Source organism: Suricata suricatta, chromosome 16, assembly GCF_006229205.1.
Source record: "Suricata suricatta isolate VVHF042 chromosome 16, meerkat_22Aug2017_6uvM2_HiC, whole genome shotgun sequence".
Classification (NCBI taxonomy): Eukaryota; Metazoa; Chordata; class Mammalia; order Carnivora; family Herpestidae; genus Suricata; species Suricata suricatta.
In genome coordinates this window covers 55,716,740-55,722,093 of record NC_043715.1, presented here as the reverse complement: position 1 = coordinate 55,722,093, position 5,354 = coordinate 55,716,740, and the positions used below count along the sequence as shown (strand labels likewise).

At 54.9% G+C, this 5,354-nt stretch overlaps 1 protein-coding gene across 1 annotated transcript in view; it reads right to left on the bottom strand.

The window, feature by feature from the left end:
* Window positions 1–5,354, bottom strand: part of CACNG8 (calcium voltage-gated channel auxiliary subunit gamma 8) — a gene marked incomplete at its 5' end in the record, with an annotated part of 17,358 nt that overhangs the window by 537 nt on the left and 11,467 nt on the right. The gene's annotated exons all lie outside the window — the stretch shown is intronic.

Genomic DNA, 5,354 nt, shown 5'->3' with positions numbered 1-5,354 from the left:
GAGGAGGGGCTGGGGGCCTGGACCCCTGAATCTGAGGGAGGAGGGACTGGGGGCCTGGACCCCTGAGTCTGAGGGAGGAGGGGCTGGGGGTCAGGACTCTTGGGTCTGAGGGAGGAGGGGCTGGGGGCCTGGACCGCTGAGTCTGAGGGAGGAGGGGCTGGGGGCCTGGACCCCTGAGTCTGACGGAGGAGGGGTTGGGGGCTGGACCCCTGGGTCTGAGGGAGGAGCCCAGAACCCCTGGGGCAGAAGGCTGTTGCCCAGCTCCCTGTACCTTGATGGATAGAACTGATTCCGGTACTGGTTGTCTCCAACTCCCCAGAGGTGAAAAGGCCAGGTGTCAGGGGCACTGGAACCAGAGCCACAGTCCTCATCATTGAGTTTATTAGACAGGGCACCCCTGGGGGACCTTCCATGCAGTTTCAGCTCCCCCAGGGGCGGGACGGGGACAGCCATGTGGAATGGCAGCAGGGCCTGATCTTCACCCCTTCACCCCTCCCTCAGCCCTTCTGCGCACAGGCCAGGTGGGACCCACCTTTCACCAACTCCTTCACCCGAGGTTGGCTGCTCTGGTGCACCCTGGCACTGTCTGTCTACCCTGCTTTGGACGCGCACAGTGCCCTGTGCCACTTGCATTGGAGCAGGAGTCGCTCTGGAATGTAGTTGTGTTTGTCTGTGCCTGGCTCTCCCACCAGCCTGGGGCAGGGCTGGGGTACAGGAGGAACTCAGCTCAGTATCCCCAACACCACCCAGCCCAGGGCTGGATGCACGGAGGCCTCAGATGTGCATTAGGTGACTGGATGGATGGACGGATGGACGGATGGATGGATGGAGTGAGATGGTGACACACACAGGCTCGTCCTCCCAAGCTGGGGAAGATGCTCTCCATCAGGGCACACCTCCCTCTGCCTTCTCATTGACCTGGCCACCTGTGTCCTGACCTGCAGCTCTGATATTGCATGGCCTGGCACCTGAAAGGCCTAGACCTGCTTAACTGAGTTCCACCAGCTCTTTCCTTCCCTTCACTGCATCTTCCCGGAGGTTGACATGGCCCAGAGGGGACCCAGAGCACTCTGAGCAGACACAGGCCCGTGAGGCATGCGTGCCTGTGCTGCCTGAATCCACCTTCCCCTCCCGACCCGTCTCCCATCCTGCATCTTGCCTGCTCTAACAGTTCTTATTTCTGAGTGTACTTTTCTGTCTTCCATCCCCTTGCTCTTTTCCAAGAAAGGTATGAACTCTTTGCTCTTATCATTTTCCTGCCAGGAAGATGGGCTGCTCCCCACCCCACACACACCGCCACCAGGCAGAGCTGTCTGATCCCTGACACTGCACTGACATGACCTCGTACCAGGTCACACCCAGCGGCCCCCTTCTTGGCTCAGTTCTCAGCACTGCTGGCCACTTCCTCCTGGCTTCCACCTGCTTCCTAGTCACCCCCTGCGGCTCCCTTTGCTACATCCCCTTCTCCCCTGATGCAGATGCCCCTGAGGCACTAGCCAAGGTCACTTCTCCGTCCGCCTTCTCCCCCTTGGTCAAACCATCCAGCCCCGTGGCTTCCAGTGTCTCCTATATGCTGACGTTTCCAAAACTTACATTTCCAGCCATGGCCTCCCCTGCAAGCTTACATATCCAACTGGTTACTGGATACCCAGACTTGGGTTTCTGGCAGGCATCTCCCACTTGACAGGTCCAAAGAAGGACACTTGGTCCCTCCCACCCAAATTCTGATTCCTTGCCCCTGGGGGAGGGCAGGGGGGCCACAGCAGCACGTAACCTGCACAGCTCTGGTAAGAGTTCCTTTTTGGGGCACCTGGGCGGCTCAGCCAGTTAAGTGTCCACTCTTGGTTTCAGCTTAGGTCATGATCTCATGGTATGTGAGTTGGACCCCTCATTGAGCTCTGTGCTGACACTGTGGAGCCTGCTTGGGGTTCTCTCTCTCTCTGCCCCTCCCCTGCTTGCTCTCTCTCTGTCAAAATAAATAAACTTAAAAAAAAAAAAAGTTCATCTTTCTGTCACTGACTTCTTACTCCTTCCTTCTCCTGTTACCTATGCTTTGCTTCCCAGCGCTGTGGGCTCTGCCTCCAAAATCCGAGCCCCGTTTCTCCATTTCTCTCCAGCCTCACTGATGCCACTTCGCTCCAGGCCACCATCAGCCTCAACTGGACAAGGACAACAGTCCCCAACTCCTTGTTTCCACTTTTCATTCCTAATCCACCCTCAGCATAACCATGCAGTTCTGTTCTGTTGACGTTGTTATTGTTAAAAATAAAAGTATGATGTCATCCATGTGCTCAAAACCCTCCAAAGGCCTCCCGTGAGGTGCAGAATAAACGCAAATTCCTTCGCAGGACTACAATGCCTTACGTGATGGACATCGGCCTGCACTCTGACCTCACCCGGATTTGCTCGCCCCTGTTAATCTGCCCATGGGGGGAGGATCCTCCCAAACCTGCACCCCCACCCCCAGCTTCTGCGCTGCCCTTGGTGGCCCAAAACTTATTCCCCTCCCGTATGTATTTAAACATTGCCATCCTGCTTAGTGTTAAAGCACTTCTCGGTAACTGAAATGTTTATCATTTGTCTCTCCTGGGCTCCCAGGAGAGCAGGACTGCACATTCCTTAGGCCTAGCCTGGGTCTAGAATGGGCGGGCGTTCAATAAATACTCCTTGAATCCTGGAAACAAGCCGGGACATGGGTCACTCCCATCCTATCCGCTGCGCAAGTTTCCACGTCTCCACGCCTCCTTCTGGGCATATCTCTGGATCTTTCTCTGTCGATTCACCCCTCCATTTCTGTGTGGTTTTGTGTGTCTGAGACATCTCTCCACTCCGGGTCACCCTCAGTGTCTTTAACTTTCCCTCATCTTCCCCTCTCCCCCTCCCCAACATCTCTCTCCCCGTCCCCCTCCCCCCCTTCTGCCCATCCTCCACCTCTTTCTCGCTCTATGTCTGGCCTTTGGATTTAGAATCCACTGCCCCCTACCCAGTTCTAGCCCCTCCCACCAAACTTGTTTTGATTCCACCTCGCCCAGCCCTTCTCTCCATGTATCTTCCCTACACTCACTTCTGTGACTCTTGCTAACTTGTATTCCTTTCCCCCTTCCTGGTCCTCTGCTCTCCAGGCTCTCTCTTTCTAGTCTATCTACAGGGCCCCTGAGGGAAAATCCCAACACCCAGTCTGATTCCATCCCTCCTTTGCCCTGTGCCTTCCTGCTGCCTCATGTCCTCAGGACAAAGACGGTCCTGGGCACCACCAAGTACCACCTCCTCCCCATCTGTGTCCGTGTCTGTCTTTCCACCAGACTGGGGGGGCCTTAGAGTGCAGGGCAAGGTTGGAAGCATCTCCAACCCCCAGCATCGCCCTGCACAGGGCTTGGCACACAGGAGACCTCAGGAGATATTCACTGAGCAAAGGAAGGGATATCCACTAAGGGCTGGGTGTCTTCTGCGTCGTCCGTGGCCTTCAAATCCATCCCTGTGCACCCCCACAGCTCTGCTCAGCTCACCGGCCACATCCGACAGCATCAGCCTCCTGTTCACCCCTCTCCCAAGCGGCTCCTTCTAACACCCACATCCAGTCCTGCACTTCTGCTGCTCAGAACTGTCCCATGTCTCCCCACTAACCTCAGAATAAAGCCCAAACCCCTCAGCCTGGAACTCCAGCACTTCTGACTCTGGCTTCTAGCTGCTTCTCTGACCTAACCTACCCACACACACCCCCTCCTGGATGTCCTCCAGCACCCAGAACTTTGAGCCCTGTCCCCGATACAGCATGCTATGTCACCCACCCCAGGCCTTTGCATGAGTCACCCCCTTCTTCCCTTGGCAGATTCCTACTCATCTTTTTTAAACCTAAGCTGGGGGTTAAGTACTCCAGGAAGTCTCCCTGGTACAGCTCACTCCCAGGACTGGGTCACTCTGTTCTCCATTCAAGGTGCCCATCGTGGTCCCTGTCACAGCACCAATCACCCTGCCTGGATTGCAGTTTTTGATGACTCCTCCTTGAGAGCAAGGAGAGGGTCTGCCTCATCTCAGGCGATCCCGATCCCAACATGCTGCCTGGTATGTTTGCCGACGCAGAGAAATGTCAATGGGTGAATGGCTGAATGAATGAATGAATGAAACACAAACTTCTAAATCACACGAAACACAATGCCTGTGCTTCAGTATTTTGTGATTATCTGCTTCCTCCCCGGAGTGTGAGTTTCAAGGGCCAGTGCCTGTGTTTGATGCTGAATTCCAGCCTGTCTCGGCCTCTCACTCTCCTCTTTGAGTTCCTGCCTCCCTTTGTACTCCATGCACCATATGCTACGCTCCCCGTTTAAAGCCATTCCAGGGCTCCCTGCTGTCCTCATTATTTGAATAATAAAATCCAAACTCCTGACCTAACCTCCAAGGCTCTCGGCAGCCTGGATCCGTCTACATCTCCGGCTTCATCTTGTCCCATCTGCATCTGGCTCACTACACCTTAGCCCTGGAAGCTCTTCCTGCCCCAGGGCCTTGGCATATGCTGTTCTCTGGCTGGGACACTTCCAGCTTCACCTGGCTGGCTTCCCGTCATCCTTTCAATGTCAGCTAAAATATTCCTTCCTTTTAAACTGGGTTACCCATCCCTGACAGAACATTTTGTAGCATTTCAGATTTCTCCTGTGTCCTAACTGTACCTTGCTGTTACATACAGTTATGTGATTAATGTCTGCAAACTCAGTAAGGACGCTGGGGAATCTCCTTTCTATAGGTTCAGCATCTGGTACAACGCCTAGTGCCTAGGTGCACAAATAAACTTCGGATAATGAATGAACCAGTCACTCTGTTCGCCTGTTTATGATCCCTCTCCAGCGCCTTCCCGGTACACAATAGGCACTTAATAAGCCCTTGTGGAATAATGAATGAAAATGTGAATGAATGCCCACATCCATTCCTTGTTACTTTGCCTTTCTGCACGTCTTCTCTGTACCTTTCTGTTTCTTTACAAAGGGCATATATATATAGTTTGTAGGTATAACTATATATTCGTGTGTTACAGGCCCCTCTCCAGGAGTTGGGCTGGGCTGGGCTGGGAGTCCCTCCCTCCCCCACCGCCCCGCCCCCACATGCACACAGCAAAACATTAAAAAGAAAACATCTCAAAACTGCAAAAAAACTCCACAGCCCTCCCCCCACCCGCCCCCAACCCGCAAAAAAAAATAAATAAAACACGACGCTCCCTCCCTCCGCGTCCCCGATAGGAGGGCGGGGCGCGGGGGAGGGCCACGCAGTTGTCCAGCGCGCTCGCGGGGAGGGAGGGGCGCCCCCGTCCCACCCCGGCAGCCTCGTTGCACGCGCGCCCGCGCACGCGCCCCGGACACGCCCCC